This window comes from Cajanus cajan, chromosome 4 (genome assembly GCF_000230855.2).
Source record: "Cajanus cajan strain Asha chromosome 4, NIPB_CcT2T_4, whole genome shotgun sequence".
In the NCBI taxonomy this organism is placed as follows: Eukaryota; Viridiplantae; Streptophyta; class Magnoliopsida; order Fabales; family Fabaceae; genus Cajanus; species Cajanus cajan.
This window is the reverse complement of record NC_138520.1, coordinates 58,628,849-58,654,172: the sequence shown is the minus strand read 5'-3', so window position 1 is coordinate 58,654,172 and position 25,324 is coordinate 58,628,849. Positions and strand designations below refer to the sequence as shown.

At 34.1% G+C, this 25,324-nt stretch overlaps 2 long non-coding RNA genes across 2 annotated transcripts; both read left to right on the top strand.

The window, feature by feature from the left end:
• The first annotated feature begins 6,203 nt into the window (after positions 1 to 6,203).
• On the top strand, positions 6,204 to 10,910 carry LOC145956880 (uncharacterized). The gene is made up of 2 exons (XR_014433208.1): positions 6,204 to 9,588; positions 10,648 to 10,910. It is a non-coding gene; the product is annotated as an uncharacterized LOC145956880 (long non-coding RNA).
• A 9,256-nt stretch (positions 10,911 to 20,166) lies between these two features.
• On the top strand, positions 20,167 to 21,235 carry LOC145957080 (uncharacterized). Its single transcript, XR_014433500.1, has 2 exons — positions 20,167 to 20,766; positions 21,012 to 21,235. It is a non-coding gene; the product is annotated as an uncharacterized LOC145957080 (long non-coding RNA).
• The last annotated feature ends 4,089 nt before the right edge of the window (positions 21,236 to 25,324 follow it).

The following is a 25,324-nucleotide window of genomic DNA, read 5'->3' as shown; positions in this document are numbered from 1 at the left end:
TAACATCCATGCCCCACATTGCAAATGGCCATGGTGAAGCCAGAACATTGAGTGGCGTTGGTGGGACATGAATATTGTCGGCATATGCTTGACACTTGTGGCATTTCCGGACGTATTGGTAACAATCCTTTTCAATGGTCGACCAATAATATCCTGCTCTGAGGATTTTCTTAGCCATTGCAGGCCCGGGAATATGGGTGCCAAAAACCCCCTCATGTATTTCTTTGATTACATTTTGAGCTTCGACTTGGTCTATACATCTCAACAAGACCGAGTCATAATTCTTTTTGTAGAGGGTTTCTCCAATCAACAGAAATCCCATGGCCCTTCTTCGGATATGCTTTTTATCATTATCGCTGGCCATATCAGGATATTCCCCTTTTGACAGATATTGTTTGATGTCATGGAACCATGGATGATCGTCAACAGTTTCATCTATCAGTAGGCAAAACGCTTGCTTATCGTGCCGCCGGATATTGATGATGGGCATTTCATGCTCCTTATCCAAGGCGAACATCGATGATAGTGTAGCAAGGGCGTCAGCGAACTGATTCTCCTCCCTCGGAGTGTATTCAAAGATGACACTTTGGAAGAATTGTGTCAAATCTTTGATATGCTCAACATATGGTATCAGTTTAGGATTTCGGACTTCCCAGTCTCCTCGTAGCTGATGGATGACTAAAGCCGAATCTCCAAATACTTTGAGTTTGAGGATACCATTATTGATAGCCGCTTGGATTCCTAACGCGCAAGCCTCGTATTCGGCCATATTATTTGTACAGTCGAAATTGAGTCTTGCTGTTAGAGGGATATGCTTTCCTTGTGGGGAGATTAACACTGTCCCAATCCCCTGTCCAAGCATGTTGGAGGCTCCATCAAAATACATGATCCACGCATCGTCCTTAGGATCTTCATGTTGTATACTCATCATATGTTCATCGGGGAAATCGTCCTGAAGGGATTGATAGTCATTGGTCGGCCCGTGTGCTAGGTAATCAGCTAAGGTACTACCCTTGATGGCCTTTTGTGTGACATGTATGATGTCAAATTCTGATAATTGTACTTGCCATCGGGCGATCTTCCCAGTGATTATTGGCTTGTCGAACACGTACTTAATTGGGTCCATTTTGGAGACCAACCAAGTAGTATGCCTTATCATGTACTGCCTGAGCCTTTGTGTTGCCCACGCTAACGCACAACAAGTCTTTTCTAATGGCGTGTAGCGGGTTTCATAATCAAGGAACTTTTTGCTCAGGTAGTAGATGGCTCGTTCTTTCTTTCCAGTTTCGTCCTGTTGCCCTAGCACGGCTCCCATGGACTCATCAAGCACTGTTAGATAGAGGATTAATGGCCTTCCCTCGACAGGTGGCACCAATACTGGTGGATTGGCCAAGCACTGTTTGATTTTGTCAAAAGCTCGTTGACAATTCTCGTCCCAAGTTTCGGAATGATTCTTGCGCAACAGCTTGAATATTGGTTTGCACGTGTCAGTCAACTGTGCGATGAACCTTGCGACGTAGTTCACCCTGCCGAGGAATCCTCTAATTTCTTTCTCAGTTTTAGGAGGAGGCATTTCCATTATTGCCTTTATTTTATCGGGGTCCACCTCTATGCCTTTTTCACTGACGATGAACCCAAGAAGCTTACCCGACCGAACTCCGAAAGTACACTTAGCCGGGTTTAGCTTAAGCTGATACTTACGAAGCCGATTGAATAATTTTCTCAAATATTGGATGTGGTCCATTTCGTCTTTTGACTTTGCGATCATGTCATCCACGTATACTTCAATTTCTTTGTGGATCATATCGTGGAATAGAGTCACCATCGCTCGTTGGTAGGTGGCCCCCGCATTTTTAAGTCCGAAAGGCATCACCCTGTAGCAGAAAGTTCCCCAGGGTGTAATGAAAGAAGTTTTCTCGCGGTCTTCTATATTCATCTTGATTTGATTATACCCCGAGTATCCATCCATAAAGGAATAGAGTGTGTTTGTGGCGGTGTGATCCACAAGTGTATCGATGTGGGGCAAGGGAAAATCGTCCTTTGGACTGGCACGATTCAAATCCCTATAATCAACACACACTCTAACCTTCCCATTCTTTTTGACGACTGGCACAATGTTAGCCAGCCATTCGGGATACTGGGATACAACCAAGAATCCCGCGTCCAATTGTTTTTCCACCTCCTCCTTAATCTTTAAGGACCATTCGGGCTTGATTCGTCGAAGCTTTTGCTTAATAGGTCGAAACCCCTCTTTTAAGGGCAACTTGTGTTCGACGATGTTGGAGTCCAACCCGGGCATATCATGGTACGACCATGCAAATACGTCCTTGTATTCCCTCAATAATTGAGTTAATTGCGTTTTTATTCCATCACTGATACGGGTCCCAATGTTGACCTCTTTCAATTCTTGACCCTGCCCCAAATTCACGGTCTCCAATTCTTCTTGATTCGGTTGGAGTAGACGAGCTTCTTGATCTAGCAGTCTTTGCAGATCCGGAGAGATGGTCTCCTCATCACTGTCCAACTCAACCCATTCACCCTCGGCTTTCGGATCCCGGTCAGAGCGAACAATCACAGACATAATTATTTATTGGTTCTGTTTAGGTTTAGAATTTATTAATATTAATGAGAGAGAGAGAATAGAACAAAATGAGAGAATAATGTGTGAAAAATGCCTTTTTATTGATATATGAGTGTAAAACTGTACAAAACCCTTTATTTACATGAAAAGGTCCTCATGATCTCGGGTACTGATCATGAGTCCCTAAAAGAAAAATGTGGAGGGGCCCTATCATGGCTTGCCCTTCTCTCTACTCCTGCTGCGGTAGAGGATTCTTGCTCACGTCGGGCGCCGTCGAATCGAAAGTGACCCACCCAGCGTCGATAAGGTCTTGGACCTTGTACTTGAGAGCTCGGCAGTTCTCCGTTGAGTGCCCCTGTGCCCCCGAATGGTATAGACATTTGTCTTGTGGATTGTACCAATCGGGGTAGGGTGGATTCACCTTCTTTGGTGGAATGTAAGCTATAAGGCGCGCCTCCACTAGCTTCGGCAGGAGATCGCTGTAAGTGGTCGGAAGTCTATCAAACTTCTTCACAGAGTTGTTTTGCGATTTGCCTGACTTCGAAGCGGAAGAAGACGGAGCAATGGTTACAGCGTTGACTCCTCCTTCTTTCTTCTTCCCAAAGGCCTTCTTAGCTTCATATGATTGGGAAGGCTTAGCCAGCTTCCCACTTTTAAGTCCTTGTTCCACCCTTTCTCCTATGGTGATGATGTCCGAGAAGAGTGTCGTTGTGTTCCCTATCATTTTATCGTAATAGGGACCAGTCAACGAGTTGATGAATAAGGACACCGTCTCCTTATCCGACAGCGGGGGCTCTATCTGTGCCGCCAACTCCCTCCAACGTTGGGCGTACGCCTTGAAGGATTCGTCGTTCTTTTTACTCAAGGCTTGAAGATCAGACCTATCGGGTGTTAGGTCGATGTTGTATTTGTAGCGCTTGAGGAAGGCGTCGGCCAACTGCCTCCATGTGTGTACTAGATTTCCATCTAGCTGCATATACCAGTTGAGTGCAGTTTCAGCTAAGCTCTCTTGAAAGCAGTGGATCAAGAGCTTTTCATTTGTGGCATATGCAGCCATCTTGCGACAGTACATGGTGAGATGACTTTTAGGGCAAGTCGATCCCACGTACTTTGGGAAATCTGGCACTTTAAATTTAGGAGGGAATTGAATGTCCCTCACCAAACACATGTCGGCGGCATCCTTAATGTCAAAGTCATGCCCCTCCATAGCCCTTAGCCGATCCTCGAGGGCATGGAATTGTTCCTTTGAGACCTCGGGCTCTTTTATTATAATTCCTGCCCCAAGGGGTACGGCGTTTGGAGGATCTTTTTCATGCTCTTCCTCCTCTCCCTCATGATGGGACCCATGATCACTATGATGAGAATCATGGATGTTGTGATGACGCATGAGTTCCATCATTTGCGCCATCTGCTCTTTAAGCTGTGAAAGCTCGGTTGTGAGCTTCTTGTTTTGCTCCTCCAATGCTTCCATTTTCTTGATTTTCCGTGCGCGCGTAAGGATAGAGAGATGACCAGCCACTTTCTAAAATGAATGTTTAGTTAGTTTATTTTATGGAATGAATACACTCTTTAACACGAGCTTGATAAACCTCCATCTTTAAGGCGCTGCCTTTTTAAGACGGAAGTTTACCACCCTTCTTTATCTATGATTTCTCCCCAACGGAGAATCTCTATAGTCATGGGTCTCTTTCACTCATGTCAAGAGGTATTGGTGATCCTAAAATGTATGTTTTCATGAGGATGCATGATGTCTTATTGGTAATGATGTACATGCTCCTCACTTTTATTATATTTTCACACATGGTTTTTCCTCTCATGTCATGGTTTTTTATGCATGGGGATTATTTTTAGACCTTATCACGAGGTTATTTATTAATGCACAAACAATGTCACATAACGAATGCACAAACAATTCACTCATCCACGAACAGTCACGAGCGAATTACGAGGTAGGGGTCTCCTGCAGAAAAGTGCATATTCAAGGAGGATCTAACTGTTCTCACTTGGTCAAAGGCCCCCAAGGTGCCCCCATTATAGGGACCCAATTCCTCTCGTCGTAGGTCGATGGAAAGCTCCAACGCACCGTCGGACTCAAGTTCATGGTTATCACCTTGAGTGATGCTTTTCGACAACGGTCTCATAGGCTCCTATAAACCCATCAACCGGCCGTACTAACATCCACTCCCTATGGATTACCACTCATGCCCCCGGGTATAGAGGGAACTGTTGTGTGCAAAGGTTTGTGTGCAGTTTTTATTTCAAACAATTGCGGAATTTAAGCATACAACAGTTATTTAAAGCCATATAATAAAACATATTATAATACAAGCAAAGGGGTAATGAAGTAATTTTAACTATTATTTGTTAAAAATAATCTGTCACTAAATGGGACTGACTCTCAAGGCTTCCCCAGTGAAGTCGCCATCTGTCGCCACCGGCCCGAAACGGGCTTTCGGCATTCGCGAAGGATGGTTGGACTCGTTTATTTGTTTGAAAAATGTGGATTGCTAGAATGACTTATTCTCAAACTGAGACCTCGTCAAACGAGCAATTTTATTAAAAGGCTCACTAATCCATATTAATCCCAAGCGGGACCCTCCATGGATTAGTGGTTTTCATAAAGGAGGATTCGTGGAGTCGCCACCAATGTTTTACTCAAAACATTGGAAAAAGGGATAAGGCAATTGATTTAAAAATCAACTTTGGCCACTACAACCAGAGTTGGGTAAGGGAGTCGGTTACGCGTGGGGAAGGTGTTAGCACCCCACAGCGCCCCTTTCGGGTTCCCTATGACAGATTATTTTTAACAGAACAGTATAAAATTACTAAATTACCCCTATTTATTCTAAGCAATTATAAATTGACTATCTACATGATGACAGTTTAAATATTCACACAGAAAGCAGTAAAAGGAAGGATTGAAGGGAAACCTCTTGAAGCGTGCTTTTATAAAAATGAACTGGGAAGCGTTTTGGCGTTCCCTCGCTCTACAAGCCCGCTCCTCGCTCTCCTAGAACAAAATTTTAACTAAGGGAATCAAAGAGATTTCCCCTCGACTAGGTTCGATCCTCAAGCAAAATGGCCCGGGGCTCAAGAACTTCGTCGGATCGACTCCCAGAGAGATTTCTAGGGCAGAACACTGCTCAAAAACCCCAGAATACTCAAGGAGGGAGTCAAAACTCTGTTGAAAAGTGTCGAATGACGTCCAATTGACGTCATATTTATAGGGAATAGGCGCAGTACGGCCTACAGGGCCAATACGGCCGTATTGAAATTTTTGAACTTCAATACGGTCGTATTGGGGTTCAATACGGTCGTATTGAAAGTCAGAAATTTCAATACGCCCGTATTGAGTTCGCAGCGGTCGTATTGAAGTGTCAATACGGTCGTACTGACTTCAGTATGGCCGTATTGAAGCTTCAATACGGCCGTATTGAGTTCAGTACGGCCGTATTGGGCTTTTTCCCTCCACTTCTTTATTTTGAGCTATTCTAAGACCTCTGGACCTACAGAGAACCCTCCTAGGGCCTTCGAGGAGTCCTTCTGGCTGATTATCCTTCAGTCTTCGAGAGTCTTCAAGCTTTATTTCCGACCCGGACAATTTTAGGGGTCTACAATGTGTTCTCAGGATTTGTATGATAGATTTTGATGAATGCTATTTTTGATTGCTTCTTTGATAATCGCTTATTTGTTGATATTTCTTGCTTACGTAAGAGGTAGTGGTTTAGTGATATCGCTTATGTTGAAAGCATATGTGTGAATAATAGACGAGATACTGTGCTAATATTATAGGAATTATTGAGGCCTTAGATTTGAATAAGACATGGATTTATTTTAAGTGTACTAAGAGTTTACGATTAGTGAAATTTTTGAAAGCTATAGTTGTAGCGATTGAATTCAAGGATGACATATGTCGAGAAATGGGGTTTTGGTATTTTTTTTAAGGAGAAATTGAAGAATTGATGATTTCTAGAATTTGATAGCCGCATATTTTCTAAGTCTTTTTTATACGAATATGTGAATCGTTTGGTTTAAATTTGTGGTGAGAAAATTTGATTTAAATTTGAGGTGGTAAGAAGTAAGTTTGGAAGGATTGAGGTATTTTGTGGCTTAGATGTTGATGCATTAGTGTGTAGGGGATGTTTGCACTCCCGTTATAGTTACTTTGATGAGCAAAGGTCTAGTTGTAAGCATTTAATATATCTGTGGTGATTTTTGAATTTTTAGCTAAGAAGATGATCCTTTTAAATTCTGATGTCTTCATAAGAGTTGTAGTTTAATCACTTAGCTTTCTTTGGTGATAGGTTGAGATCACGTGGGATGTGTTGTTTTCTTTGGTAGTTGTTTAAAAGAGAAGTTAGGATGTATAATAATGTTTTTGGGTTAGTAGGCAATGCAAGGATAAGAATTGACTTTGTTAAAATATTTCGGTGCGTTATCATATGGATTAAGAGGTTGTTTAAGGTTGTATGATGCTATGTGGTAAAGGTTGTTCATATGGATGATATATATGAAGGTTTAAAGTAGGTATTCGAATATGATTTAATATGCAGGTAGGTTGATATGTGGATAGATGACCTTAGGGATCAATTGGTGAATGTAGTGTGGTTAGTAAAAGTGATCTTAGGGTATGATATGATCATATTGTAGTTAAGGGTGGAGATATATTCAAGACGGATGTATGTTGAGTTATCAAAGTATTATTATTTTATTTTATCTTATTTTTATTGATTGAGTGATTGCTTGTTTAATTGATTAATTTATTTTTATTGTATGAGATAAGTTTTCTTGTCCCTATAAATTCCAGTTGAGGTAAACATGGATATGACTCTTGTAGAAGTTGTGTTTAAGTGGGGAGATATCTAATCCAGTTAGTGAAGATAAGAGTTTTATGATATTAGTTTATTATTATTGGAGATTTATTAAAGGAATTTTTAAGATAGCATTGCCCTTAACTATATTACTAAGAGGGGTATTGTCTTTATGTGGGATAGTAGGTATGAGAGTAGTTCCAACTCTTAAGGCAAGATTGACTAATGTTAATACTACTAGATTTTAGAAAGTCTTTTGTGGTATATATTTATGTTCCTAAGGTAGGTTTGGATAGAATGTGAATGCAAAATGGATCAAATAATAGCTTATACTTCTAGAAAATTGAGAATTCATGAGAGGAATTACCTTACCCATGACCTTGAATTGGAGACATTACCTATATGATTCTAAGCTTGAGGTATTCAGTTTTAAATATCTATTGACCAAAAGAGATAGTTAGAAACTTCTTAAGAAATAAGATTTTGATCTTATTAGTTATTTGGCCAAAGCCATTGTGGTAATTGATGTTTTGATTAGAAAACCTTTATATTTTCCTTATGATTAGAAAGATGGATCTTTTTAAGAATTTAAGTCTGACTTGTGAGATTACTCCTAGTGGTGAAAAATTAGGTATGACTCGAATAACAAGTGGATCATTGAGAGAAATTGGAGAAATACAATTAGTTGATTCATATTGGTAACAAGATATGAGGATATAGAATAAGGTGATGGATAGAGGTTTGACTTGGTTGTAGATGGAATAGTAAAATTAGTGATTTGATATGTGTATCTAGTTAACATGCTTAGGTGTTTGATCTTTATAGATGATTATAGAAGTAATATCAATATTGTGACAGATGCTTTGATTATGATGATCACTGATATAATATTTTTTTGATTATTTAAGGATTGGATTTGATTGAAGAATTTAGAGACTTATGCTTGATGTGTGAGATTATCCTTAGGGGCATTGAATTGATTATGTTGAAAGTGATTAGTGAATTAATGGGTGAGATCAGAGAAGCCTAGGAGTCAGATCTTTTATTAGGGAATCTAATGGAGAAGATTGGTAGAAGTATAGATAACCATTTTTTAAATAGAAATCGACATTGTTTTGAAGTGCAAAGAGTAAATTTGGGTGCTTAGTAACCTTGAATTAAGAAAGATGATCTTAGAAAAAGGACGTAATAGTACTCTTAGCATTCATTTAAGAACTACTACGATGTATCAGAGTAGCGCAGCGGAAGTATTATGACCTATGATGAAGAGAGGAGTGAAGCAATTGTATACTTGTGATTAGCATACTATAAGTCTTTAAGAATTTTGTAGCACTTGGACGCTCCATGTTGGAAGTAAAATGGTGAATGGATAAGACTTTAGTGATAGATTTGTCTGAGACACTTAAGAGATTGATTTTGTTTATATGGATAGGCTTGTCAAGGTTATTTGTCTTACCCTTAGAAATCATTTGATGAAATTGATAGAGTTGTATAAGTAAGGTAATGAGGTTGCATAAGAATTAGAAGTAAGAAGCGAAGAGTTTATCATTGCAAAAATTTCGAGGACGAAATTTCTAAAAGGAGGGGAGTAATGTAACATCCCAAAAATTTTATTCTTATGTATTGGGATTATTAGAAGGATTATCATATTTTTATACGTATTTTACTATTTACGTATACGTATTTTACTATTTATGTATACGTATTTTTACTATTTACGTATACGTATTTTACTATTTATGTATACGTATTTTTACTATTTACATATACGTATTTTACTATTCACGTATACGTATACGTGAATAGTAAATGGCTGCTAAGGAAACCACGAGGGAAGCAAGTTTCAATTTTTTAATTAATTTTAATATTTTAATGAATAGTGCATAGTAACTTATAATATTATTTTAATGAATAGTGCATAGTGCATAGTAACTTCAAAATTTCTATAAATAGGGCCCTAGGGTATTTGGAAATTCATAACTTGGAGAAGAGGTCCTAGAGAGAGAAAGAAGAGAGAGAAAGGGAGAAAGAGAGAGAGGAGGGGAAGGAAAAGGGGAGAGAGAAGAAGAAGAATCCAGTAGAGGAGGTTCTGCCTAAGGAGAGAAAGGAGGAGGAAGATAGAGGAGGTTCTACTCTAGTTACGGTCCGGTTTAAGAAAAAGAGGAGGAGGTTCTGCCTGAGTTCCTATTTATCCAGGTACGGGGGAAAAGGGGATTATTTATATGTATAGTACATGAGGGAATTGGGTAGAGGAAGAATTCCTTAGGATTATGATTGATTTTACAATTATTTGATTTGGAGAATTATTGGTTCTATTAAAATTATCTGTGTTGAGGTTTATAAATATGCCTAAGTGTAGGAATGATGATCTGTGAAGAAGAATGAATTGTAAGGAAAATGCGGTGAGCTAGATTTTGGAATAATGAGGGGTTTTACTGTTTATATTAATTATTCTATTGATTATTATATTAATGAAAGTTATTGTTATATTACTTGTTAAGAATTAATGATATTGATGTGAATTGCTTGAGGGGTATGTAAACCCTATTATATTGAGCTTATCTGTTATCTATGTGATATGGAATTGCGTACGTGATATGAATTTGAGTTATAAGATGAAAGGATGTATGAATGTGATTTTGATTGTGATTGTGGTGTCTCACATCGATGACTAGGGACGGCACGGCCCCTGGGTAAGTGGTGCTACAGGGAGGGCGTGACCCTAGCATGGTGTGGGATGAGTAAGACAGTTAACACCACCATTTATGTCGTTTATGGCAGCCCTGGCATAGGGTTAATTGCAAGAGATTGTATTGATTGTAATGTGATTGTGTTTCCTCACACCAAATGATTAGGGATGGCATGGCCCCTGGGTAAGTGATGCTACAGGGAGGGCATGACCCTGGTCTGGTGTGGGTTGAGTGAGGCAATTAACCCGTATCACTTGTGTCAGATGTGGCGAGGTCTTGACATAGTGTTAATTGTTGAGATTGGCATGAATTATTGATGATGTTGAGATTGACATGAGTTATGAATAGTGAAATAATTGTTTTAATGATGTGAATGAGAAAAGGTATAAATGATTTTGTTAATTATAAAATCTAAGTGGATTATGATGAATTGATAAACTATGATACATGATCGTAAATAATTTATTAAATAAAGAAATATGATGAGATTTTAACATGGTGTGTTTGGATGTACTTTGCATATAGATATCTTCTTTTCTCACCGTATAAATTGTGGATATTTTAGGTGGAGAAGATCCGGCTACGAGTGGCATCTAGAATGCCAACTGTTTTATTTTGGGAAATACTCTGATATTGTGACATCAGGGCAAAGGATTTTTAGGATGAAATATTTATGTGAATTTGGTACTGTAATATTATTTTGAAAACAATTTGTAAAGAATCTTGTGTTTTATGTTTGATATTTCAATTAGTGTAGTTGTTGAAGTTTCTTATGTGAACCCTTTTACTGTAACTGAAAAGATTTATTACAATGTACATGTTGGGATAGAGGGTGTCACATAAAACCCATTAAAATAACTATAAAAAAATAGTCTCCATAAATATAAAAATAAATAATAATTAACCATTATACTAGTAAAAAATTCGGGATGTTATATTAGTGGTTTATAAATAAAAAGTATTAAATACATTAACATAATTATTATTATTATTATTATTATTACTATTATTATATATTAATAATGTATTTTTATAGAGAGTTAATATCACTCGGTCAATTCATTCTAGAAAAGTAATGACACGATTTTAATTGAAATATTTTAGTAATATATAATAAACATTAACAAATGTTTTTAAAACATTTATTGACTATTTAAAAAAATAAAAAAAGTGTTAAGAAAAGATTAAAATGTTAAAATATTCAATCACTTTTATTTGGTAATGAAATAACTGACACAGGTTAAAATATATCACAATCACTTTTATTTGGATATGCATAACTAAAGGACATATTAATAACTACCAAAAGTGTTTTTTGTAGTGATTGTGAAATTTGTATAATTTACTTGACATCGTAAATGTTATGTTCATTGTTCACGTTCATTGTACACGATCACAAATAAAAGAATCATTTTATTTTGATATACACCCAAAAATCATTTGTTAGTGGTTTATAAATAAAAATTATTAAATACATTAATATAATTTTGATTGTGATTATTATTACTATTATTATATATTAATAATGTATTTATATCGAGTTAATATCACTCGGTCAATTCAATTCTAGAAAAGTAATGACACGATTTTAATTGAAATATTTTATTAATATATGATAACATTAACAAATATTTTTAAAACATTTATTGACTATTTAAAAAAATAAAACGTGTTAAGAAAACATTGAAATATTAAAATATTCAATGTATTATATGTTGTATTTTAAGAAATACCTTTATTTGTTAAATATTTGTTATTGATTTTAAAATATTGTTGGCTATTTCAAAAAAAATTAAGAAAAATGTTAAGTGGTTAACAATATTCAGTATATTAAATCTTGGTCAAAAATAAAAAAATTAAGAAAAAATGTTAAAAGTATTCAGTATATTAAATGTCATATTTTAAGAATTAATTAATTTAATTTAATTTTAAGAGGTATATATATCCTTAGAACAATTGGTGAACATTCAAAATATTCCCATATCAATATTCTCACAAGGACAGGAGGTGAAAACTGCAAATTGGCTTCCCGCACCAATCAAATTTTCCTTTTGGGACTATTATGCATCGCTTTGCTTTTGGATTCAGGTAAATAATAATAATAATAATAATTAAGTTGCATGTCTATTTTTGATTGGGTAAATATGGTTTTGAATCGTTAAATATGATTAAATAAGTAGTTTTTCTCTAATAAATTTTAACATTCTTTTTTATTAATGTATATATGAAGAATGATTAATTTGTGCAAAAAAGAAACCAATATATGTATTTATTTATTTATTTATTTTATCTGGGTTGAATATGCAGGAGAAGGAGAAGAACAAATCTGCCAAAAAGGATCAGACGAATGCGCACATGTCTCACCGTGGGCTTGTAGTGAGAGTTGTCGTAGAAAAGGCTTTGGGAAAGGAGGCTCATGCGAGATAGTTCATTCTGGGGATGTCGAGTGTTGTTGTTTCAAATGAGCACTTGTATATGCTAAGCATGTATGAAATTCAAATAAAACTTTTACAAACTACACCTTAATTTGAAACTGAGTTAGCAAGAACTCCTGTTAAAAGTCCCATACTGCATTGGTTAAAAGTTTAGGTGTTGACCAATATTATAACTTTTAACCACTAATAATGTTTGTTATACAACTTTGGTAATGAAATAACTGACATAATATATCAGGTTAAAAATTAAGTTGTTTAGGGTTATTAGAGTTGAGATCAAAGTTAACTATGAATATGGAAGACATATAAGGGTTTTTTGAAGATAGGAAATTCATAATCATTTTCACAAAACATAGGCGATGGTTGGTACACTATTTGCTTTTACTTTGTCAAGAATTTGAAGTTGAGAATGTTACCTTCTCAGGTTTGACTTATCATCTAAAAAATAACATTCATGGGAAACATGGTTTTTCGAAAATGTTTTTTATACAGGTTTTCCATCAAATTGTTCTTATGGGATAGGTGGTAATCTAACATTCTTGAGTTAAAAAGAATGTTTTACTATAGTAAATATGTTACCTTAATTTTCCTAGTTAATGTAGTCAAAATCTTTGGTTCCCAAAAATATTTATAACCAACCAAACGAATTTAATCATTCCTACAAATCATGATTTATAAGATTTATGATTCCCAAGAATCATGATTCTTAGGCATGAAAAAATTTTCTTTTTACCAAACGCTCTCTTAAAGTGAAGTTTTATAGGGAAGTTAAAGAGATGTGCTTTGGAGCTAAAGAAATTTGTCTTCTGATTCCACGAAGATCTACCTTGTCTTCTCCTAAAATTGAGAATGGTGGAGGTGTTGGCAACGATGACGATGGTTATGGTGCGGGCTACAAAAGTGTCATTGTAAAATCTCATTTCTCATAAATAAAATAAAAACAAGTGTTTAATAAAATAATTATATTCCTAAATTAATTAAATTAATTTTTTTATTCATATAATTAAAATGTTTTATTAAATAAAATAAATTAAAGGGTAGTAATGGAGAAATGAGGTTTTAGTTGGACTCTGAAGTCTAATCTGGAGGCTTATTTAAACACAAACAAAAATAAAGGGTGGTTCATTGTTATGCATTTGTTCTAAATCCTAAGAGCAACAACAAAGGAAAACATAGAAGGAGTGCTACAAAGATTGTCACTCAATGTAAAGGGGAGTGAGAATGTCTCATTTATGGACACATATGAAGAAATGGGTAGTGAGAGGACCCTTAACCCTCTTAGGTTGTTGGTTGGATTTCGTTTAACACTTGTAATATAAATTTTTTGGCCGAATTGATCACGTGTGAAATTTAATTGTTTGAGGGTTAAGGTCAGATGGATGATTTGGGAGTTTGGTGTGATTTTTTTAAACTCTAAAAATTATTGCAATATGATGTTTAATTTTGAAATGATTATATTAGTATCGTATAATTTCATGATGCAAAATAGAGAAAAAGAGGGTGAGAATTATGTGGGAATTAGTTGAGTTTGATGCAATTACGTGACTCTAGACTGACAAGCATGACCATGGTTAAGGGAACATACCAGTGTAGGAAGCACCACGACTTTGCTTAAGTAAGCATGCTTTTTCATGGCCAAACTTGAGGGAACCACATTTTGTCTTAATGAAGCATGCCCATGCATGCTTGATTTTAGTGAAGCACACCTATGCTTAATTTGTGCATGCTCGTGCATCCTTTTAAAATGTGAATTAACTTTTGATGTCCTCATAAGAAATGTAGTCTTGGATGTTAGCTTTTCAATGACACTAAAATCATCGAAAATAAGGTATAGAACTTAAGTTATGATCAAATTAGTGACTAAAGGTCAAGCTATCATAATTGGGCCTAAATACTACAATTTTGTAATTTTTAAAAATAGTAGATGGTAAAATAAACAGTTGAGGTCAACATAGAAGGTTTAGATAATTATCTTAACTTTCTAATAAAATTAAGATCAACTTGATAGCATAGGTACAATTGTAAATATCAAGTTTAGACTACAAGATATCATAAAAGCTTAAGATTAGAAGAGATAATTTTTTAGTTATATTGATGAGTTGTTTTATTCTTTTATTTCCTATATGTGATATGAGGTGGTTGTACATGATATGACATATAATGTTGATATTTGAATTGAGAATGTTGTGTGTAATATTTGACACATGTTGGTGAATGAAAATATGTGAGATGATAATCATTGATGATGATGAGAGTATGAGTAATGGTAATACGCAATGTTATGATGTGAGATGATGTTATGATGATGATGTATAGTGATAATGTGATGTATGAAATGATGATGATGGTGATGATATGATGAGATGTGTAAGACTATAGGCTACAAACAGCAATGATGAAATCCAAATAGAACTTTATGTTGTAGAGAAGTCCAGACTTTTCAGTTTAGTGAAAAAATCTCCAAGTGCTCATTGTATTTGTTGGAATGTGGCATTGTTACGTATGGAGTCCATGCATTCATAACTTTTTGGTAAGGTAGTGTAAATCTATGTACAAGGATCTCTATAGTCATCTACTTAGACCTTGATGGTATTATGGTAATGAGCCTTTAACGGGAGGGGGGTGTAAGGTCACCATGGTCGACTATATTAATGCTTCAATTGGATTGAGAGGGGCATCCAATGTGTGCACTATGCCAAATTCATTAATAGATAGTGCTTATTTTGCTAATTGATAACACTTTTTAAGCGCTATCTATGTGAGCGATGTCTATTAAAAGAAAGCGCTTCTCAATAAACACTATCTAATGACATTAAATAGACAGGGCTTATTGAAGCAAGCACTATGTATGTTAGATTCAGTACAAGGCGTTTTTCTCTTCAATTGTTGTGTATGTTGTCTCCAATAAACAAAGTTTTCTATAAAAAAATGTTTTCTATCTACCCTCCAATAGATGGCACATTCTAGAATAAGTGCTTTCTGTATTTGCGTCCAATAAATAACACTTTCTTACACAAGCGCTCTATATTGGCAAACTTAATGTAAATCAAAAACAGGAAAAACTAGAACTAAGGACCAATAGCTCCATCAAGCCAAAACCAAAGTTGTTGTACCAAAATAGCTAATGTAACAAAACAAATCATAACTAGAAATAGTGTATATATAGGTAATGTATATATCAACCTAACATAGTCTTAGAATACTCCATGTCTAATTAATCATGTAATAAAAAGAAAATTTACATGTCATCAACTAGATACAATATAAAAACAAGTGTAAAGATTAAAATTAACATGAACAATGACAATAGCTTCACTTGTCAATGTATCAAACATCTGATGACAATCTCGCATATCCTCTTCAAAAACATTTAACTCCATGTAAGGGAGAGTGAGAACACTCATTTGGAGGATTGGGTGTATGCATGAAGGGTAGAGAGATTGGCCCCTAATTCCATAAGTTTTTTGTTTGATGAAATTAGATGTGCGTTTGATGTGATTTAATGTGTAGATTCCAAATATGCAATTTAATTGATGATCAGATGTTTATAGATAATGAATTGAGTTCTTTGTAGAAGGGGTTAGAACCCTTGACCCCTAATTCCATAAGTTTTCTATTTGATGAAATTAGATGTGCGTTTGATGTGATTTAATGAGTAGATTTCAAATATGCAATTTAATGGATGATCAAATGTTTCTAGATAATGAGTTAAGTGCTCTATAGAAAGGAGTTAAAACCCTAGAGGGATTTGCCCCAATTCCATAAGTTTTCTATTTGATGAAATTAGATGTGCGTTTGATGTGATTTACTGAGTAGATTCCAAATATGTAATTTAATTGAAGATCAGATGTTTCTAGATAATGAATTGAGTTCTTTGTAGGAGGGAGTTAGAACCCTATAGGGATTGGCCCCCAATCCCATAAGTTTTTTGTTTGATGAGATGTTGTGTGCGTTTGATTTGATTTGATGAGTGTATTCAGAATATGTGGTTTATTTGATAATCATATGTTTCTATATAATTAATTGATTGCTCTATAGGAAGTGGTTGGAACCCTAAGGGAGATGAATTCAATGAATTATAGAGAAAGGATCTTAGTTTTTTAATTAAAGGGATAAGAGTCATAGGCGTTAAAATTGGAGACTTTCTAGATCTAAAATTAATTCTAACCACTTATAAATTGTATAATTGTTTGTAGTTATTCACTGATCGTGAGGTATTGCGCTGGGCGTGAGAGATATGTAATGCTCTCTGTTGTGGTTAGTCACCAGGCGTGGGTTTCCAAGCCTGGTGTGGATGGTCTGAAAGTTTATTTTGGTGTTTCAAATGGTGTTTTATGATGTTTATGATTGATTTATATGATGATGAATGTGTGTGTGTGTATGTGTGTATATATATATATATATATATATATATATATATATATGGGCTTGATGAATGATGATTTCTATCTTGATGGATGAGAATTGATGTGCATGAGTATAGATGTTGACGAATGATGGATGATGATATGATGATGAATGAACGTACATGCCTTGTGATAGATGATTTTTATATTAATGGATGACCTTGATGTGGATAGACATAGATGTTATGATGATCATGGTGTGATATTATAAAAGCATTTGCATGATGGTGACATGCATCATACTTGCATATTTGTGGTTTTGGTAGGAGCCTATTGGTGTTCTAGTGGGAACACTAGTGTGTTGATAGCCTCAGGTTAACTCGAGACTTAGGTACCAACTGTATATTTAAGATAACAATGATGATGATGGTCGAGTACCCCATGCGTTTAGACGTAGATGCACATTGCATTACATTTATGTGCATGTGTTGTGAATGAGATGGATGATGTTGCTATTGACACTAGTGCGAAAATAGGCTTTTACGTCACCTAATTTACGTCGGAAACACGAAAACCCGACGCTATAAAAGTGCGGTGGCATGTAGCGTAATTTTGTTGAATTATTTACGTCGGTCCTAATTGGGTCCGACGTAAATTTTAACATCTACGTCGGTTAGGCATTGTGTCCGACGTAGATGTTAAAATTTACGTTGGACCCAATTAGGGCCGACGTAAATAACCCCCATAAGCTGTTAAAAGGTGAGGCGCACTAGTTAATTTCAAAATTTTCATGGTTGTTCCTTCTCCCGCGCCTCCTCCTCCTTCTTCTATTTTTCTTCCTTCTCCCGCGCCTCCTCCTTCATGGCGTTCATCTGCACCTTCTTCTGTTTCTTCTTCGCGTGGTCATGGGCTTCTCCCGCACCTTCTCCTTCATGGCGTTCTATGAGGTAGCATCTTCCATCAAGATTGTGTTTTTTGTGATGTTTTTTTCTTTATAATACGCATATTTTGTGGGTATAAGTTATTGTGATGTTTTTTTCTGGTAGGTTCGAGTTTTTGAAGCTGTAGAAGGAGAAGGAAGTGATGAAGTCCAGTTTCGCAGAACGCACTCCTGGGATTATCAAGCAGAACGGGTCGTTCTGCTGCACTTGTTTTCTTTTTTTTTTTAATTTTGTATGACTTTTTACGTCGGACATTGGCATGTCCGACGTAAATTTACGTCGGTTTTCGTGCCCCGACATAAAATTTACGTCTCTCGCTTCTACGTCGGAAGTTTTTCTGACGTAAAATGCTTATTGTGTACTAGTGTGAAATTGATGTATACGAATTGTTGCTATTATGGTTCGAAGTATGAATTGTGATTTCTATAGTTCGAAGTATGAACTATTATCATCCTAATTGTTTATCACGAAGGGATGGGATGTCGAGGGTTGCGACCCATTCCTTATAGCTAGAGTGAGATTGTTCTCAATCACTGTTTGTTGTTGGCATGTTTTGTATATTTTCCAGACGAGGACCCTCAGCCTTGGGAGGAGCAAAGGGGTGGTCTAGGTGTGTGTAGCTCTGCTGCCAATGTGATACCGGGGATTGAAGTAGTTAGGGATTTTGTTATTTTTTTTGTTTTAGTTTCAAAAGTTTGAATTGTAATTGTTTATCACTACTTCGTTTACTTACCTTTTGATGACCTAGCTTGTCTTTATATTTTTATGTTTGTGTGAGGATTCAAAGGAGATTTATGAACCACTCATGAGAATTTTGAAGCTATATTTTTATCTTTTAAATGGTATCATACTTGAAGGTATATGAGTGTCACAACTAAAGGGCATATTAATAACTATTGAAAGTTAATTTTTTGTAGTGATCATGAAATTTGGATAATTTACTTGAGATTGTAAATTTTATGTTCATTGTTCACAATCACAAATAAAAGGATCATTTTATTTTGGTGCACACCAAAAAATCACTTGCTAGATGTTTGTAAATAAAAAGTATTAAATACATTAACATAAATTATTAACATTATTATTATATATTAAAAATGTATTTATGTAGAGAGTTAATATCACTCAGTCAATTCTTTATTCTAAAAATGTAATTACACGATTTTAATTGAAATATTTTATTAATATTTGATAAATATTAACAAATGTTTTTAAAACATCTAAAATGTTTTTAATTGAAATGTTTTGTCCAATTAACATGTTGTGGTTGGATATACTTAATATTAATCCAAAAAAATGAAGAAAAAAAAAGGTCAAAATATTAAATATCTTTGTATAGTTACCTTGTGCGTTGGAAGTATGAGACTAACATCCATACCCTAATATTCAAACTAAATAATCTTGACTAGCAAGAATCTATATACTAAGGTGATCGTGTATATGGGAGACACTAAGAATTTCACATACGCCCTCAAGTAACTTTCACTAGTAATAAATAAAGGCTTATAAGTCGGTGGAAATGAGTAATTAAAAAAAAAATTAAAGATTGGTAATTCTTTTAGTTTTAGTGGACTTATACCAACATTTAATATAAAAGTTGGTAATTCTTTTATTAACTCTGATACACCAACCTTTATTTTTTTATATACACTTCATTTTTTACAACTTAAAAAATTAAATTAAATATTATAATTCAATATTAATTTAATTAAATATATTAAATAATATTTTAACTAATAAAAAAATTACATAATTAATTTAGTGCATATATAAAATATTAAATAATAAAAGCAAAGAAATTACATTCATGAAAAATATATAACGATGATGGATAACTAGTTTTCTATTCAAGGGTGATGAAAGATTGATGACTCAAGTACTTTTTTTATCTGTGAGATTGTGTTCTCTATTGTTTGTTGAAAGAATCAAGAATAAAAAATATTATTTTTTAATTCATAAACAACAAAACTTATTTAAGGATTGCTACTTATTTTTAAATAATATTTTATGTTATATTATTACATTCCAATAAAAAGATGTTAATAAACATCATATTGCTTATTAATAAGATACATCACACCATCAAATCACAATCACTATCAATTAGATATACTTTAAGATTACTAAAGGACATATTAATAACTACCAAAAGTGAATTTTCCTTTTAGTGATTGTGAAATTTGGATAATTTACAATTAATTGTGAAATTTGAACAATTTACTTGAGATGTAAATTTTGTGTTCATTGTTCACAATCACAAATAAAAGAATCATTTTATTTTGGTACACACCAAAAAAATTACTTATTAGTGGTTTATAAAAATAAGTATTAAATACATTAACACAAATTATTATTATTATTATTATTATTATTATTATTATTATTATTATTATTATATTAATAATGTATTTATATAGAGTTAATATCACTCGGTCAAATCATTCTAGAAAAGTAATGACATGCTTTCAATTGAAATATTTTATTAATATATGATAAACATTAACAAATGTTTTTAAAACATTTATTGACTATTTAAAAAATAAAAAGTGTTAAGAAAACATTAAAATATTGAAATATTCAATGTATTATATGTTGTATTTTAATAAATAATTTTATTTGTTAAATATTTGTTATTGATTTTAAAACATTGTTGCCTATTCAAAAAAAATTAACAAAACTTTAAGTGGTTAACATTATTCAGTATATTAAATCTTGGTCAAAAATAAAAAGAATTAAGAAAATGTTAAAAGTATTCAATATATTAAATGGTATATTTAAATAATTAATTAATTTTATTTAATTTTAACAGGTATATATATCCTTACAACAATTGATAAAAATTCAAAATATTCCCATATCAATCTTCTCAAAAGTACAGGAGGTGAAAATTGCAAAATGGCTTCCCGCACCAATCAAATTTTCCTTTTGGGACTATTATGCATCGCATTGCTTTTGGATTCAGGTAAAAAAAAAATAGTTAAGTTGCATATCTATTTTTGATTGGGTAAACATGGTTTTCTGTCGTAAGATATGATTAAACAAGTTTTTTTTTCTCTAATAAATTAAACTTTTTTTTTAATTATAAAGATAGATGTCATTCAGATAAATAGATCTCACGAATAATGTATATCTAAAGAATTATTTTTTCAAAAAAAAAAAAAACAAGATATGTTTTTATTTATTTATTTAACTATGTTGAATATGTAGGAGAAGGAGAAGAACAAATATGCCAAAAAGGATCAGACGAATGCGCACAAGTTGATCCGTGGGCATGCCCAGACAGTTGTCGTAAAAAAGGTTTTGAGAAAGGAGGTTCATGCGAGATAATTCATCTCGAGGAAGTCCAGTGTTGTTGTTTCAAATGAGCACTTGTATATGCTAAACATGTATGAAATTCAAATAAAACATTTATGAACTACAACTTACCTTAATTTGAAACTGAGTTAACAAGAACTCCTGTCAAAAGTTCCATACTACATTTGTTAAAAGTTTAGGTGTTAATTTATGTTATAACTTTTAACCACTTATAATGTGTGTTATACAACTTTGGTAATGAAATAACCCATGTAATATATCAAGTTAAAAATTAAGTTGTTTTGGGTTATTAGAGTTGAGATCAAAATTAACTAAGAATAAGGAACACATATAAGGGTTTTTTGAAGACAGAAAATTCATAATCATTTTCACAAAACATAGGCGATGGTTGGTACACTATCTACTTTTACTTTGTCAAGAATCTGAAGTTGAGAATGTTAGCTTCTCACATTTGATATATCATCTAAAAAATAACATTCCTAGGAAACATGATTTTTCAGAAATTTTTTTCACATACAAGTTTCCCATCAAATTGTTCTTATATGATAGGTGGTAATCTAACATTCTTGAGTTAAAAAGAATTTGTTACTACAATAAAAATATTACGTTACGTTAATCATAAATAAAATAAAAACAAGTGTTTAATAAAATAATTATATTTTCTAACTTAATCAATTAAATTAATTGGGTTATTAATATAATTAAAATATTTTATTAAATAAAATAAAATAAAAGGGGGTTGTAGTGAAAAAAGGAGGTTTGGGTTGGACTCTTAAGTCCAATCTGAAAGCTTATTTATAAACAAAAAAAATTAAGGGGTAGGTCATTCATATGCATTTGTTCTAAATCCTAAGAGCAACAATAAAGGAAAACCTAGTGGGAGTGCTATGAAGATTGTCACTCTATGTAAAGGGGAGAGAATGTCTCATTATGAGCACATATGAGGGAATGGGCAGTAAGATAGTCTCTAAGCCTTTTAAGTTGTTGGTTGGATTTCGTTTAACACCTATAATATGAATTTTTGGCCGAATTGATCATGTGTGAAATTTAATTGTTTGAGGGTTAAGGTTAGATGTATGATTTGGGGGTTTGGTGTGATTTGTTTAAACTCTAAAACTTATTGTAATATGATGTTTAATTTTGAAATGATTAAATTAGTATCAAATTGATAATTTCATGACGCAAAATAGAGAAGAAGAGGGTGATAATTTTGTGGGAATTGATTGAGTTTGATGCAATTCACTACTAGAAAAATTAAAATTAGAGAGGGAACAAATCCGTCACTAATTTTGATAAAATCCGTCACAAATCAATTAGTGACGGAATTTGTGATGGAAATGATTCCGTCACAAAATTTGGCGTCACAAAATATTTAGCGACGGATTATTTTCTCCGTCACAATTAGTGACGGAATTAAGGCTTCACAAATAGTATAATTTCCGTCACTAATTTCTAATAATAAATGTTTAGAAATTAATAAAAATCCGTCGCAATTTGTGAGGGATTAAATCCCTCGCAATTTGTGAGGGATTAAATCCGTCACAAACTGTGATGACTTTAATTAAGTAGAATCCGTCACAATTTGCGACGCCAGAATGCCATCACAATTTGCGACGCCAGAATGCCGTCACAATTTGCGACGGATTTTATCCGTCACTAACTGGGATGAATCCCTTACTAACTGTTGATGACTAAATTTGAGAAAACCATTGTTTTTAATAGTCTAGTAATCGATTACCTACACATGTAATCGATTACTAGACAATGAAAATCATATGTTCGAAATTTACTTATTAAAAGGTTCTCTGGTAATCGATTACCCATTTCTTTGTAATCGATTACCAGAAGATGAAAATTCCAAATTTGAATTTAAACTTTACAACTTGAAAATAAACCGTTGTAATCGATTACCAAGTCTTGTAATTGTAACACCCCAATTTCCAAAAAGGTTATTATTATTATTATTATTATTATTATTAGATGGTATTTGGTTATAATTATTTTAATAATTATAGAGGAATATTATTTTGTACGTTTTAAATAATTATTATTTTGGACAATTATTTTGTACGTATTAAATAAGTATTTTTATTAGCATTTTTAAATAAATATTTATGTTTTAAGAGAAGGTTGATTTTATATGATATTTTTTTATTGAAATTATATTATTATATTTAGGGTCAGAAATATATTATTATTATAGAGAAAAATATTTTATAATATACATGTATTTATTTTATTTAATTATTTTGAGGAAAATTAGAAGTGGGTTAGAAGAGAAGGAAAATGGGTTGGGTTGACCCAGTCCAATGGATTAATTTTAAGAAAGGAGTCAGGTGGTGTTAACCCTATCTGCCTCATTTGCGTTCTGAAGGGTTAGGGAAAAAGAGAGGAGAAACAAAGAGCTCTAAGGAAGAGTACTCAGGAACGATCTTAGATCACACCAAGACCATTCATCTTCTGCTCATCCAGGTACGGGGGAGATGGGTTTCTTCATATGTGAATATAGGGGTGTTCGGGTAGTGAGGGGAATCCCTAAGTCCCTCTAGGAACTCTATTTAAAATTTTGAACGATTATCTGTGCAATCGATGTTCTAAATTCTTAATTCATTTGGAAGAACTTATTTCTTGAATTGTCTTTGAATTCCATTGGGGCTTTCTTGTTAATTCTTTATCCTTAAATTTGATGACTTGAATTTTATGTGTTAAGAAGAGTTTAGATTTTTTTTTTTGTAAAACCAATGGAAACCAATTTTTGAGGCTTGAGATGTGTATGGATTGATTTGGAACGTATGAAGAATATAAATGGAGTTAAACTGAACCAACGGGGTGTAGAAGTAGTGAAATTTGGTAAAAACCTTGTTGAAACTCGTAAAACGCAGGTTTAATTTCACAGAGGGGAGTCTGGGCAGAGATTTGGGCGCTCAGCGCAAGTTTTGGGCGTCGGGCGTCGGGACCCCGACATACGTTTGTAATTTTGCGATATCTTTCTGTGTAGTTATCCAAATCGAGTTCCGTTTGTTTTGTTAGAAACTAGACATCTGGGGCTACCATTTAGTCACAATAATCGTGTAAAAATATTAATATTTGATCAAGTTATGTGAGTTGCAATTTGAGCCTTCCAATCTGTGTGCGAACCACAAAATCAATTTTTGTGAGCCCTGAATGGTAACCTAAACGACTTTATTAGGATTTGTGTTCTTCATGAAAGTTGTAGATATTGATGTTAGGATTCTAATGGAGTTGGGATCACTTAGAAAGGATATGTATATCTCGAGTTATGGTTAAATTATTAACTGAATGTCATAGATATTGTGATGTGTGTGAAGAATTATGTGAAATTTGTGGTCTATGATGTTGATAACTTAATGATAGGTACCTAGCATGTGAGGATGATATTGCATGGATTGCTATTGACATGTGATGATGTTATATAATGGAGATGCATTAATTATGAGTTACGTGGGATGCATGAGTTGCATGAGACTTATGAGTTGCATGTGGTGCTTGAGAAGCCAGACGTGGCTATATCGCATTGGACCCTGGGCCCAGAGAGGGGTTGAGACAAGGGGGGACCATGACGGGAGGCATTCCATGCCGTTGGGTGTTTAACTGCGCAGCTCACTGGCCATAGAGGGTTTAACGGTGGGTGGATTGCCTTTGCACGGGCCGCTGGGTGTTTAACCGTGCAACATACCGGCCCTGGGAGGGTGTGAGAATGGTATGCCCACATTGGCAACAACTAAGGGAATTGACGAGGTACGCCCATTGTGCGAAGTGCCAAGTTGAGACTCTTAGGAGAGGAGATGTGTATGAGCATATAGTGAGCATGTGTATGAAAGCTTGTATGATTGAAAAAAAATGATGTTTGGTAATTATATGAGATGTATTTGTTGTTTATAGTTAATGATGATATTTTGGTGCACGGTGTGGGGTGGGAATTGGGTAGCTCTATGTTCATATATGATGTTATCTATCTCTCACCGTCCTGTTTTTATGTGGTTTTCTTTTAGGTGAAGATGAAGGCACTCATAGTGTTGAGTTCTAAAGGGAAAGGGTTCTGCTCTGATAGGATGTGACATTGGGAATTTAGGATGCTTTAGTTATGAATTGTTATTTGTCGTTTGAGGAGACTTATTTTTAGGAGTTTTATATTCACCTTATATTTGTAAATTCTGGATCCCTTTCATTTTTCTTTAGAGACC